This window comes from Puma concolor, chromosome A2, assembly GCF_028749965.1.
Source record: "Puma concolor isolate L17-30 chromosome A2, mPumCon1.1.hap2, whole genome shotgun sequence".
NCBI classification, from domain to species: Eukaryota; Metazoa; Chordata; class Mammalia; order Carnivora; family Felidae; genus Puma; species Puma concolor.
This window is the reverse complement of record NC_141668.1, coordinates 142,989,185-143,004,654: the sequence shown is the minus strand read 5'-3', so window position 1 is coordinate 143,004,654 and position 15,470 is coordinate 142,989,185. Positions and strand designations below refer to the sequence as shown.

The 15,470-nt window shown below is 41.8% G+C and overlaps 1 protein-coding gene across 7 annotated transcripts in view; it reads right to left on the bottom strand.

Annotated features, from left to right (window-relative positions):
* Window positions 1-15,470, bottom strand: part of FHIT (fragile histidine triad diadenosine triphosphatase) — a 1,412,849-nt gene that overhangs the window by 1,291,605 nt on the left and 105,774 nt on the right. The gene's annotated exons all lie outside the window — the stretch shown is intronic.

Genomic DNA, 15,470 nt, shown 5'->3' with positions numbered 1-15,470 from the left:
CTGTAGTACATTTGGCAGTGATGGATGCTAGAGAAAAAAAAAATGGATTTTGACCTGGCAAAGGCCTTGCCCACTAAGGTAAAGGCCCTATCTCTCCTGGAGCACTTGGGCTTTGTATCATGTAACTCATCAAGACCTTTACATGTTACAGTCTGATATCTGGGCCAGTGGCCTCCTTGGTGTGATTTCAGAGGCAAGTGCTCAAAAAGTGAAACAGAAAAATATTTCCTCTGCCTACTTGCTGATATCTAAAATCCCTCCAAGAGGGGAGAGATAGGACAAAAAGGTATTTGGGGTTTTGTTTTGTTTTTTGGTGGGGTTGTTTTGGTGGCAACCAAGCTAGGCTATCAAACACTAGGCACGTATGGGATGCCGCTCCTGGTCTATGGGGTGACAGGTATGATCAAGGTTTTTCTCTTCCCTGCTGAGCCTGGAACCAGCTTCACAAACTTCTTCAGCACAGCTTTCTAGGCAACCCTGTCAGCGATTCGAGCTAGCATAAGAGTGAAATCTGTGTGTCACCAGAGAGTCCGAGGTAAGGTTTAAATATAAATACACCTAGGACAGATATCATACTGACTTAAAAATCACACAAAGTACTACGTGACTGGCCCTCTCCCAAGAGGACATTTTATCAGCGATGGGGACTAGCTAAGAAGAAATGTCGTAAGTGTATGGGGGTGGGGAGATGCACACAGGAGAGGGGAGCACATATTTTACACCCCCACCCGCATTTGTGTCTAAATGCATGTCATGAGGCATTTCCACGCACCCTCTGATTTGAAGGAACCACCTCCATCATTTGCCCATATCTTTCACACACACAGCTGAGCCCACAAATTACAGTGTTCCCAAAAGGTAGCTCTGTTCTTCTAGTTGTACAGGCCAACCATGTTGGAGCTCATCAGCACATCCTTTCGGTTGGGCCTTAATTTTTTTTTTTAACGTTTATTTATTTATTTATGACAGAATGAGAGAGTGAGCAGGGGTGGGGGCAAAGATAGAGAGGGAGAGAGAGATCCCCAAGCGGGCTCCAAGTTCAGTGTAGAGCCCCACACAGGGCCTGATCCTACGAACACGAGATCACGATCTAAGCTGATATCAAGAGTGGGACGCTCAACCGACTGAGACACCCAGGCACCCCTCAGTTGGACCTTTAAGAGATTATCAGAATCCAATCGTTCCTTGCCAACTCCACCTCCTCCTCCTCCCCAATTCAGCCACCACCATGTCTGGGCTGGATGGCCGCAATCATTCCCTAAGAGTTCCAGTTTCTGCCTGTACTCCTGTACTGTCTGTTCCCACTCAGGAACTTCTTAAACCTGAGTCAGATCACATCCCTCCTCTGGCCAAAAACCTGTGTTTTCTCATCTCACCCAGAGGAAAATACTACAAGGTCCCTCCTGTTCTTGTCCCTAATTATCTCTCAGGCGTCGACAGCGATCACTCTTTCCTCCAGCCCCACAGGCCTCCTTGCTCCTCCAATGGGCCTACTATGTTTCTGTCTCAGGACCTTTGCACTTGCCACTCCCTCTACCCTGGATGCTTTTTCTCTGGGGAGCCATATGGCTGCTAGTCACATCTCTGTACATCACTGAAGACTACATCGCTGTAGTCACATCTTTGATGTAACCCTGAAAGGCCCTCCTACATCACCCTGTCTAAAAGAGCACAGAAGCCAGCCTCACATCCACCCTCTCCCTCTCTTTTCCTTACCCTTCTTGATAATTCCTCATGGCCCTTATCACTACTGGCATGATCTTCCTCCCTCCCTTCCTTCTTTCCTTCCTTCCTCCTTCCTTCTTTCCTTGCTTCCTTACTTCCCTACCGACCCCAGGAGAATAAGGCTCCATCAGAGTCAGGGCATAGTCTGTTCTGTTCATTTTTGTGCCTAGAATAGGGTCTGGCCCAGAGCAGGCTCTCCACCTGCCTTGATTAAAACTCAAGTCACCACAGAGAACTGGCACCACACTGGGAAGGAAGAAACTGCCGCCCCTACAAAATGTAACCATTTTGCTTGACTGGCTCAAGCTCGATCTCCTGTAACAGTGGGAGATCAAGGTCTAAACACATAATGACAGTGCTGGGTTGACAAGAAGTGAAAGTCTCTTACTCTTGAAGGAAAGCTAGATGTTATCAAATGCTGGATTTGCTCCGTGGCATTTAGTTTTATGGCTCTAATGCAACATTCTTATTTCTGAAGTTCATTCTAGGAAAAGACCTTTGATTTGCCAGTCTGAGAGTCTCTATAGTATCTATGCCCCCCCAAAACAAACATTTTATCCTCAAATTTTGATAACACAGGATTATTAACTATTAGTGTAATGTAGCTATTACGTTACTGAAGAATAGGCCATACACATGCATGGATTTAGCACGCCCTCAAAAGTTTTCCTCATTGGAATTGACAGCTCTAAAGCAGGGATGGTCCTGATCAAACTGTTCACCCAATATAAGCCTTAGCACCTTTAATCTGTAAAATAAATGGCTACACCAGGCTACCTCTAGCATTTGTTCTAAATTACATATTCTATGAGGCAGGCAGCAGAATCCAATGGAAAGGACATGGGATTTGCAGTTTGAGATCTGGCTCTTTCTCTTATTAGCTGGACTGAATCACAGGTTGGTTGGTTTGTTTTTCCATCTATAAAACATTAATCACTAGAAATACCTACTTTGCCTCTATCATCTTTTAATCTCCTAAGCTGTACATCTGGAGGCCCACCCCAAACAGGACTGTAGGGGTAGGGATCCCATCTATTTGGTTCACCAGGTAAAGTAGAGTGTCTGATACATTACAGGCACTCATACGCATTGGCCAGATAATGGAAAGAATATATGAAAAGAATAGAACAAAAAAAATTTTCCCTACCTCTGTGATTGCCAGGACTATTATTGGATAAAATACAATAATGCATGTTGTAAGGATTTACGAAAGCAGTGTATGTTGGAAGAGCTTTTTAAGTTGTAAAGTGATACAAATGTTAATAATTACCACCATAGATCTACCTTGTATTTTTCCCAGTTCAGCCTGGCTTGTCTTATTAATTTAATGCCAACATGACTGGAACTGGAAAGAAACCAATATTTATTAAGGCTTTACTGTGTCATATATATATATATATATATATAATCTGTGTCTTCTACCTTTAGAACCAACCCTGCTGTCTCAAATTTAGTCATAAGTCCTAGCCAGAAACTACATCAAAACTGACTCACAAATCAGTCAACAGTCACTTAGCACTTATTACTAGCCAGCCAATACACAGTGTTTTACAGGCATAAGCTCATACAATTTTTAAAGGTACATGTCTCTTTTTTTCCCTTTAGCTTCATTGAGATGTAATTGATATACAACACTGGGTAAGTTTAAAGTGTACAGCATGACTTGATTTACATATATTGTAAAACGATTAACACGATATGTTTACTTATTCATCACCTCATATGGATACAAAAAAGGTGGGGGGGGAATGTTGTTTTTCCTTGTGATGAAAACTTTCAGGGTCTCCTCTTTGAACAACTCTCAAGTATACACACAACAGTGTTTAATCATCATGTTGTATGTTACATCCCCGTTCAGGTAGATTCTTCAAGGTAGCTACTGCTCCTGTCCCCATTTAAAAGATGAGGAAACAGAGACTCAGAGGTTAAGTAACTTGTTCCACGTCCACCATTAGCAGGTGGCAGAGTCAAGATTTGACTGTTTGACTCAAAGTCCGTGCTCTTCAGTATGTAAAATGCAGGGCGGCGGGTAAAGTTATCACAGAACGTGTGCTGAGTCATTTTGGTGCTTTTCTTTCTGTTCAAGGAAGAGCTGCATTAGCATTGGATCAGCACTGCCTTAATTTCTTTTTCCCCCCAAAGGGAAAATCTATGGCTAGCAGTAAGGGGAAGGAGAACAATGAGACAAGAGAACATGTCCCTAGATTCACGTTCTTCTTCCTGCGGTGCCCTCACTGTGCTGTCATTACCTGGAAGGCAGGTCTGTCACCAGGAAAGCCAGTGAGAACAGGTGTGCCTAACAAATCTCAGGTCCCTTTCAGTTAACCCAAGGACAACTGGAATTTCTTGTTGTTTCTCTGCCTGTTCCAAGCAAATATGTCCACTTCAGTAGTTATGACCATCAACTGGTCCGGTTCACAAGCAGTTCCTAATTAAGTAAGACTATCGAATGCTGTGAGATATGGAATCTCTTGCTGCTAAATTGCACATGGGCTGAAAGCAATGAGAATCTGTTTAGATATTCGTGGTGCTTTATATGTGGGGACCAGCAGTTACCAGACTCTGAAACCAATCATCATTAGGACAGCCCTGCCTTGGCTGCCAGAGAATAAAGGTCCCCACACAGAGCTACCTGCCCAGACTAATGGTTAAGAGGCTGATGAGGCATTAATGAGACTATGAATCAAAATTTGCCAAACAAATGATGCCCCCCAAAGGCCTTGGTTTCTAGTTATTTCTGTTTATTTCAACTATTTCTAGTTGATTTTATCTTGGAACTAACTGTGAAACAAGATGACTGCATTTGGATATCTTCATTAGTGGCCTATCCTTGAAGGATTCTTCCGAGCAACCATCCCAACCTCACCTCTTTGTAGGGAAAATAGAGAGGGTCAAAGGATTACATTACAGAATATAAAATCTAGATACTGACAAAAGTCAACCACATGAGTTGCTTTACACTAAATATATTTGTTTCTGTGGTTCTTTCTCTGGGAAAATTAATCATATGTTATCGAGAGCTATCGTCGACTGAGCGCTTATTGTGTACTAGGCACCTGCTGCACGCCTTGCATACATTGGCTGCAGTTATAGGGTTATAGGGTTATAGTTACATAGTCTGAGGTAACTCGAGAAAGCCTTCTGCACCAGGTCATTTCCTTGTTCTCTGTTCTCACAGGACCAAGTCCCTCCCCATCATTAAGCTTTTCACAAACTCACTTGGGTGGTTGATAGCTCTGTCTTGACTTGAACTGTAAAGTCCACTAAAGCAAGGACCATGTCTATTTTTGGTCCCTATTATAACCCCAGCTACTACCACAGCACATGGCATATAATAGATGCTCGACAAACATTTGACAAATAAATGCAGGCCGCATGTACAGGTGCAGACACATCCCAGGATGATATAGTCCATAAGGAGCAGGGTCAGGATTGGAACACGGATTCCAGACCCTGAGCTTCTAACCTGTAGCACATCGTCTCTCTCTCTCTCTCTCTCTCTCTCTCTCTCTCTCTGGGCTGAGTGGCCTTTTGCATCAAAACAAATCAAACAAGCAACAAACAAGAGCAATTATAATTATCGCCACACTCTTGTACAGACATTAAAAAACAAAAGGGGGGAGGTACTCTATGGCTCTTGAGATAAACTAAAGACCCATTACAGAATAAACACCAGAGAAATTTTAAGAAAACCAGGAAATCATGCTCCATCTTTCCTCATGGCCTCTCTCCATTTTCTATTTGTTGTGTTTCAAGTTTACTATTATTATAACTGAACATTTAAAACCTAATTCTATATGTGCTAGCCAGTGGCACATACAGAATTCTCAGTCCTCCATGAAACCCGGCAATGAGTACTTTCCTATTTGGCACACAGGAGTAAAAGGAGAAAATAAATGTGCAACTCTGAGCTGGTGCCTGGCACATATAAGGCTGTGTATTATTGTCAACAACATTTATTCCTATTACTATTTGTCCTATACTGTGATTACTGGCGGCTATAAGATGGAGATTTGGGGTCAGTCAGACCTGGATTCTAATTCAGCTCAGCCACCTGTTTCTGTAAGGCATTGGCCAAGTTATGTAACCCTGATGTGTTTCTCATCCATAAAATATGGATAATAGTACTACCTACTTCACCATAACTCCATGGCACGGAGGGGGAAAAGAAAATCCAGCAACAGAGTCTATTTTTATCGTCTTCCTCATCATCATTATTTAGCTAGCTGTGAGTAGAAAGAGTCTTGCCTTGGAACCTGGAAATAAGACCTTCAATGCCAGTCTTGTTATTGTAAATCATAGGAAGTGGGTTTTACTTCAGGTGGTTTCTCCACACCCCAATGAGTACCCCCATCCTTTTCTCAATGACTGATGGTTCTCCTGGTCTCAGCAAAGCATGGAACATACATTCACCTCTACCCTACTGGAGAGATCCAGATTTGAGATCATTAGGCCAGAGACTCCCTGCCTACACTAACTTACCGACACATCTAACACACATCTAACACACATCTAAGATGCATCTAACACACATCTAACACACACCTAACACTCATCTAACACTCATCTAACTCCTTTGCTTGCCGTTCAAGGCTCAATATCATTTGGTCCAAAGAACTTTGTGGTTGGCACCAGGGCTAAAAGATGCTTTTTTTTTTTTTTTCCACGTAAGAACAGTAATTAAACCCATACACTCATGGGGGATATGCCAATATACTCTCTCCCTTCCCATCCATGTGTGAATGGCTGTACTGTGTCTCTACTCATTCTTTCAAAACTAACTATGCAGACTGGTTCTAGATGCCAGGGATACAACCATGAGAAAGAATACTTGGTATCATGTAACCTGCAGCCAAGCAGGAGAGACAGATGGTAATTAAATGGTGCTGTCAGGTATAAAAATATATAAGTACAATTGGAAATAAGTGGAAAACAAGGTAACTGCTCTTAGACCAGGAGACAGAAAGCCTAAGCCTGGCCGGTGGCTAGGAGTTTACTAGGTAAAGAGGAAACACTGTGGCCAGTGAGAACCTGGCCCAGAAGAGAGGCTGAAAACTTGAGATGGAGGCCTGAGTGCAGAGTAAGGGGGAGTGGAGCCCCGGGAGGCTGCAGAATCAGGCAGAGACCTGCTATTTGGTGGAAGATAGATGAGGGAGATGATGGTAGCTAGACAAGGAGGGGTGACAATAGGAAGGAGAGGAAATGAACAGATTCCAGAGATATTCAGGAGATAAAATAGAAAAATCTGCTGATAGAATGGATTGGGAGAGGAAGGCAGGGCAGGCAGGGTGAGGGTGAGGCAGGTAACCAGAATGACTCTTAGGGTTGTGGTATGTGTAAACAGATGCACGGAGGGGCCATTTACTAGTCTAGGAATTCACTCTTCGAAATACCTTGAGACAACTGATAGGAGGTGAGGAGACAACCACCCGTGAGTGCCTACAGCTCAGGGGAAAAGTCTGAGCTAGTCATTGCGGCTCGTAGGAAGGAAGAGAGCCTGGGAAGAAGAGGATCAGGGAGCAATGAATAAAGAGAAAGACAATCCATTATTAATATGAGAGATGCATGAACAAAGCAATCACAGCACTCCACAAGCCAAGAGCCAGGCATTTTCCTCCAGGACCAAGACCACCTCCCAAACAGCCAAATGACCCTGTACATCAAACCAACTCTCAGCCACTTTAGAATTCTATCAGCTGCACAAAGTCAGTTGTATAATATGGTTAACTCCCTCCTCCCCGGCCCTCACCTAAAAACGCTAACAAAGTTAAGAGGATGATTGAGGGCAATCCTGGAATGGCCTTCCAGAAACATTTACAATAGGTAAATGCTCCATCAATTTTTCTAGTGTTCCTGAAACATTTCCAGCGAAGTCTCCAAAATAACAAAAGAGAATGATCCGAGGGTCCTGGCTGGGTGCGATCTTAAGCTTACCTCCACAAATGAAAACAGTTTATGAAGCCTAGTCAAAAATTCAGGCAAGTTTTGCATGAGACTACATAACATAATAGGGTTGCTTTTAATACACATTTGCACACTTTTAATTCCCCCAAATGCTGAATCAAAAGTGATGTGCTACGAATGTGCCTCAATTAGCCTCTGACTTTGGGGATGCCCTTGTCCATAGCTTTCCACGCAGTGTGGAACTCATTATCTAAGTTGAGAACCATGAAATTAATCTGAGATGGACTAGGGAGGTTTTTCCTTGGAGCAGGGGACTAGAGTAGTGACCTCTGGAAGTCACTCTTCACTCCTTCAAATCCTATAATATATATTAATAATAATATTAAAATCACACTAAGTGGTTTTTAAATTCATTTGCATGAGAGGTAGGTACTATGATACATGGTAGGTACGTAGGTACTACGGGTTAGGCCCCATTTTATTTTATTTTATTTTATTTTTTTAATTTTTTTTCAACATTTATTTATTTTTGGGACAGAGAGAGACAGAGCATGAACGGGGGAGGGGCAGAGAGAGAGGGAGACACAGAATCGGAAACAGGCTCCAGGCTCTGAGCCATCAGCCCAGAGCCTGACGCGGGGCTCGAACTCACCGACCGCGAGATCGTGACCTGGCTGAAGTCGGACGCTCAACCGACTGCGCCACCCAGGCGCCCCTAGGCCCCATTTTAAAGAGGAGGAAAGTGAAATACTTGGAGAGGTGAAGTACATTTCCAAAAGGTCATCAGCCCACGACTGTGAACCTTAATGTGAACCCAGACAGTCCCATATCTATGACAACTATTAAGCTCCTGTGCTATACCTTAGCAGAACACTCACATCGCTACTCTCGCTGATGGTTTATATTTGGTGGTACTCAAGAATAAAAACTAAATGCCATGCTTCAAAACTAGGGGGAAGGAAAGCTTTATCTTCCCATAATTTTATTTAACTGAAAAAAAAATATCAATGTGCAAATTGGACATTTTTGGTACATAAAGTCAAGTGTTACTAATTAAGTAAATGAGTGATGAATCATAATATCAACACTAGTCATTAAACAAAATTGCATTCAAATTAGATTTACCAGATAGTTTACAGTTCAAGAAATATAATGAGCCAGCTTTAAAGAACTCTTCTGATAATATTACTCTTAAAGCGTATATGACAATGGATTCTCTTGTATTATTTTAAAAGATGAATCCAAACACAAAATGGGAGAGTAAAGTCTGTAATGCTTTCTGTCCTTGTCAACATTTCTATAGAGTGGCAACATCTTTTAAGCAACATGAGACACAATTTAATTCACCCAAGAGAGGTCACCTTGCTGGAGGGGCAGGTGACTTCTGTTTAAATTCAGTTTACTCAATCAAATGTACCACGGAATGGAAAATGGGGTAGATTCATTCCTGTCCTGAAATTCTTCCCATGTTAACTAAAATCACCTTACTTTTGTAGCAAATGAGCCATGAGATACAATGCCAGAAATTGATTTGGAAGAGTGAGTACATAGTCTGAAAAAGACTGTCTGTATATTTTGTAATAAAAAGTCCCTGGACAGCCATGGATGTCACAGAGAGATGTAAGAGGGCGTAAGAATGCAAGCGGTGAGACACAATACCATACAAAAAGACTGAATGCACTGTCGCTAAAACAATTATTCTTCTACAAATATACACATTGACTGTTAATTTTATCTGATGGGTGGTTGTAAGGTGACCTCAGGGAAATGTCATCCCCTGTGCACTTGTGTCCTTGACCTAACTGGATAGGTCCTCCCTCCCCAGTGCAATTCCCTATTATTGCCTTCCTAGCACTTTTCAAACGCTTTAATCATTTCCTCTTTGTTTTCCCACTTGCTAATTGTAGCATGACTCCTTTGTCTATCAGGTTCTTGGCAGAACCACCAGTGCCTAGCTCAGTGCCTGGCATCGGTCCAGAGATTCTAAAATATATTTGCTGAATGAGCGAACAAAACGATGAATGGCCAACAGGATGCAGCACTCCTTTGAATTCATTTTCCCAAATCAGATTCGATTTCGTTTCATTAAATACCTTGATTTACTGGCATTTTCTGAAATTACACTGGGTTCTCATTAGTAAAGAGAAACTGATTCTATCTTCAGGGAGGAGGAGGGAAAAACTTTCAGTCACTTGTTCCAAAGGTCTCTCAAAATGATGTTGTAGTATAATTTGGTTTGAAAGCAAGGTCCAACATTTTATTACCTCCAAATTTATTCAGAAAAGCTGAAGGTCCGTGATAAGGCTCATTAAGTCGCTGAAAGACCTATCTTCACATGCCTTTCACACAAAAGGTCTCAACTTAATGCCAGGTAATTACTGTTCATTTTCCCCTGGTTATTTCTATTTCCTGAAGATTCCCAGGGAAGTTGGCCTCAGTGGACACTCCCCGCAGTCCGAGACGTGAGCACAGCAAGAAAGGGCCATGTTTACTGGAGGATCTTTTTAAGCTGCAACTAAGGAAAGACGATTCTGACTCTAGGGCCTAGAATTTAAACTTGGATCACCTACTAGTCAACCTCTTTCCGGAATCAAGGCCAAGAAAAACACGTTCCTGGCTGCAGTTAAACTGGCTGTTGTCTACATGTTAAATATATAACTTTTCACAGCACCTGTTCCACACCTATACAACAATGGGTATGGGCTCTGGCTCTAGATTACTTTGGCTCAAAACTCAGCTACATCACTTTCCAGTTTGTGACTCAGGGTCAGTAACTTATATTCACTCTGTGTCAATTTCCTCATTCATAAAATAGGGCTCATTGTACCCACCGCAGGGTCATTTTGAGAATTAAATGTGAAGTACACAGAGCAATATCTTGCACGTGCTAAGTGCTCAGTGTTATTTATTTACTAAGAATAACTCATGTGACCACCATCATCATCTCTGATATCCCATTTACAAGCAGGATGTATCACTGTTATTTACGATAAATTTGGTCCTAGCCCCAACAGACCCATCATTGATACTAGAAGAAAATTTCACTATTTGCAAAACAGCACAATAGAGGGTGAAGGCTAACCAGGGAAAACCCTCTGCTGGGTGTCTTCATTTCAGTTTGGCAGGGCATAGTGATACATAGCACCCTTGGGGCTCATTGAAGTCACCAGCCACAAATGTACACCCATTTTTATTTTTAATCAACTGATGACTACAATTCATCTGTCTCCACTGAAGTGATCTTGCTTACAGCCTTCTCTCCCAGTGGGCTCTCCTCACTCCAGCAGTGTCTGAGGATGACCCAGCCAGGTCATTCATGAGAACTTAGCTTCTTAGAGATAAATTCAAGGCCCAATGTATTTTTGGAAAGAGCAGAAACTGGATATCGAGGGAGCTCCCAATAAATGTTGGCCATAATGACTATTATTGTTCTTGCCAAGAAAGGCAACCCATTTCCCAGAATGCTTTCTTTATTCCTGCCTATGGCTCCACAAAGGTTTTCTGATCAGATTTGGTGCTTTGGTCTGTTTTTACTTGAAGCACAGTGGTTACAAATACAGACTGGATTCAGGGATCCTTGGACTTGAATTCCCACTCAGCCTCGGTTTTCACCTGGTTGTTTTACTTATGTATAAAGTTGAAGAAAGGAGCTCATGAATTCTGTGTGTTAGACAAATGAAAATCAGTGGCAACAATAAAATAATCTTCTACTTAGAGAAGAAAACACGTCTCTCCATTTGTTTTCCACAATCTCCAGGCTATTGAGTATGCCCTGGCCTCCATTCTTCCCCTCTTCAAACTTCTGCACCTCCTTCCCCCTACTTCTCACTGAACCGAGCTGTTGAGAACACAAACAGCTCTCTGGCACAAACATCTTCAGATTTCTGTCACAAACACAGATTCCTGTGAAAATTACACTTCAACTTCCCAGTGAGGAGAAGCTAAGCAAGGCTGATATCTTACATGGCCCTCGAGCTATAAGAGATAGTTATGTACAGTAGCTAAGAGCATGAGCTCTAAACTCAAGTGATCTGGGTTCGAATCTTGGCTGTCATCCAGGGCATGTCACTTAATACTCAAAGCCTCAGTTCGCTACCTAGAAATAAGGGTGATAATAATAAGGATCAAATGAGATTACTGTGGGTTACTCTGTAAAACCCTTTGTATGGCGTCATGTATATAGGAGATATTCAATAAATATTATTATATTCAGATGTGTCCTGGGCATGTGAATTCCAGAAGTCTCTTTGTATTAGAGGGTCACACTAGAAAGACATTGTAGACCAAGTCCTGCAGTGGGGCAAACATTACCATATTTGAACTCAGAGCTTTAACCTCAAGAGCCTATGGAGATACGTTTATTCAGCAGCAAATCAGGACTCAGATTGGATTGGTAAATTCTCCCTAAGCTTTCTCAGCAGGCCAACTCTAACTAAAATGTCAGGAGATATTTCTCATTGACAGAGAAGTTTCTAGAAACCACCAGCCACTAGTAGGTCCTCAGGATTCATGCTCCAAAAATGGAAGTTTTTAGACAACTTTTAAAATAGTAAGATGTTAACATTCAACTTGCTAAGAAGATAACCAAAATGCATTAGGACAAGCAGGAACCGATGGTAGGCATGGGGCAGGGTCTTAACCTAATTCTTCCCATTCTATTCCCTACATTATACTTGTTTTTTTAACGGTAAAACGTACCCTAATGACCACTCTTGGGTCCAGGGAAAGGAAAAAAAAAAAAACGTGAATCATATAGTATCAATAGGATATAGCTTCTTTGTAAGCCACCAGACCATTCTTGCCAGGTTCACAATTCAGAGCATGAAAAACTATATGAACAGAAAAGTTAGTAAGGCAGGGGATAAAAAGCAGGATCACACCACTGAAGAAGACAGAGAAGTTGTATTTTCTCCTACACAACAAAGTACACAGACATATCAAGTCTGCGTTGGAGATGGCTACTGGAACAAAGCTTTAGGATCAGAAGTTTATATTTGAAAACCCACTGGCATAACACTGGCCTATGTATCAGAATGAGTTCAGCATTTAGAAGAGGTGAAAGTTCCCTGTGGTCCAGGACTTCCCTTCACACAAACCAAGTAGAGGCTTTCTTTAAATGCTCCACTCCATGTCTCTTCAACCTCCACCATCCCTATGTAACAGAGTAGTTAATATACATGGTAGTGTGGTGTAAATGATTAATAGCCCGCTGGGGGTGAAGGAGATGATCTTATTGTAGCATTTGCCACCATGGCAATACTTTCACCGTCACTTGTTTCATGCCAACAACCATAGCACTGAACAGGGAGCTGAGAACAGAGACAATGTCATCTGCTCTTACAAATAGGTTCAAATTGACTCCAGCGATGCCTAAACTGTGTTTTAAGGGAATGAAAACCTCAATGACAAACATCCTTTGCAGGTATGTGTGGTCGATGGAAAAGCAGTTTTCATAAGGCCAATTGTGAGAGTTCGAGTATTATTTCTATTAAGTACTAGAAACAGAAATATCATTTCTAATCTGCTTGCTATCTGAATGAAGTGTTAACTCTACCATCCATCTGTGCGGTTCCTCTTGTAGTAAATGTGATTTTTTTTAAACTTTCTTTTCTCTTTTCAGTTCTGCATCTGCTAGTGTTTTCCATTTGCCAGCTCCCAACATGTCCCCAATTACTTCTTTTTTATTTTATAGCCTGCATGCTGGTGTTTTATCAGTTACAAGTGCTGAGTTCCGCTGAGCATTAACAGTCTGCAGTGCCTCCAGGAGGGTACATAATTCACTAAGTCTACCAAACCCTTTTTTCTCCAAAGAATATTGTTTAATATAAATACAGTGTGAGGTTAATGTAGTACAAAAGAAAGGTTTTTTCTTTGGAATTCTCAAAAAAAAAAGTGAAAAAAAAACCCCAAAACCAAAACAAAAACCACAATTCATGAAAGAATGGTTTATACACAGGAACAAGAAATCACTTGCATTTAAGAGGTATTCTTTCCACTGGCTTTTTTTTTTTTCTTAAATGAACAAAAAGCAAAAAATTAATACATCTGAATACATGAACAAGTTGGTATTTTAACCTATTCAGTCAAAATATTTTTACTGCAAGAAAAAGAAGCTAAAGTTACCTCATGTTAAGGCATATGAACACTTGAAAACTTAAGGTACAATAGACCTCCAAAATTATTGCTAAAATGATTTTAGCCAACAAAAGCAAAGTAAAAGAATCAAGAAAAAATTTTGTTTGTTTTTAATTCTGTTTTCCTTATAAATATATAATCATCCTCCATACAAATTCCTGAATAACCTAATGGATGAACAACACATTTCCAAACAGGTAGGAGGAACCCAGAAGTACATGCCCCCAAAACACCAAAAATCAAACCATTCAACTCTAGTAATGAGTGAAAAATCGGTAGTTTTCCAAGTTTAACAAAGTCATTTCTTTAAAAAAAAAAAAGTTTTATAAAAATCAGCAAACAATTCTCTTTCTTTCAAGATGTGAACAATGCAACAATCAGGTTTAAACTGTTTCAAAGGTCACACTTTCTGTCTTAGCCCAGAGTCTGTGTGAAGAGGGAGGATGGCAGAACCATCGAATTTTCTGGTGGGGTGGGGTGGGGAACGGGGGAAATGGATGGGAGGAGAGATCATCTTTGAAGGACATTTTCAAAACAACAGCAATGTTGAATATTTATGTGATATCAAGCAACAGGGCAAGCCCTCGACGCACGCAATCCTCTCAAGTCCCCACCACACCACAGAAGTGAGTAGGACTAATCTCATGTTACAGCTGAAGTAACTGGACAGAGTTACCACCCAGAACAAGGATGGGGTAGGGCTGCAGGGGCACAGACGCCTGGAGGCACCGGCCCCCAGCTTTCATATTGCAGCCTCTACTTTCCAATCACAATCTTAGCAACGAACCAGCTCACCATCTTTACAAATGTTTAAAACGATGCTCTTTCACAGGAAGTAGGCTCTCAGGCCAAATTGCACCCGCCCCCGTTCCTAGTTCACCCCAGCTATTCATCTGCAGTAGCTCCACAAGAAATGGCAGAGCTAAAATTCAAATCCAATTATGTCTGACTCCAGAGGAACAAAAATTTGAACATTCCAGGCCAAACGCATTTTGCTTCGAGAGAGAGAAACAATAGTAGTGATTATATCAAGCTTTCAAATCTGTGTATGTACTCAGAAAAAAATAAAAATAAAAATAAGTCATTATCTCCAGTTCCTCCCATGCCTACCCTGCGGTTTTCAGCAGCTCTAACTATCTGCAAAGTTCCTTGCAGATGGCCCTTTCTCTATGATCAGAAGTCTTCCTGGCCCTTGCCCCAGAATGAGTCTCCCCATTTTGGGTAGCGACATGCTAGACCGATCCTATAAGCAAGTTGTTCTCAAAGTGTGACCCCCCAGAATGGCGGCATCAGCATCATTGGGGAATTTGCCAGAAATGCAAATGCTCAGGCCCTACCCCAGACATACAGAATCAGAAATTCTGGGGACGAGGAGCCCCAGATCTGTGTTTTAACAAGTTGACCAGGTGATTCTGAAGCCGCTCTAGTTTGAAAACCACAGTGGCTTGGGAAATCTGTGCCAAAGCTTCCCTGGGCCTGTGGGGGTAGCAGTCCAGCAGTCCAGGCCTCAAACCCTGCTCATGGCTAAGCTCACAAAGCAGGGATACTCAAGTAATTCCTCAGGAAGGCCTCCCCAGCTCTCAACCCCAGATGTAGTCAGGCACCCCTGCTCTCCAAGCCCCCACACCACAAGCGTAGTACTGCATTATTAGACATTTATTTATGCTGAACGTCAGCCTCTCCAAACAAAGTTCCAGAAGTGCCAC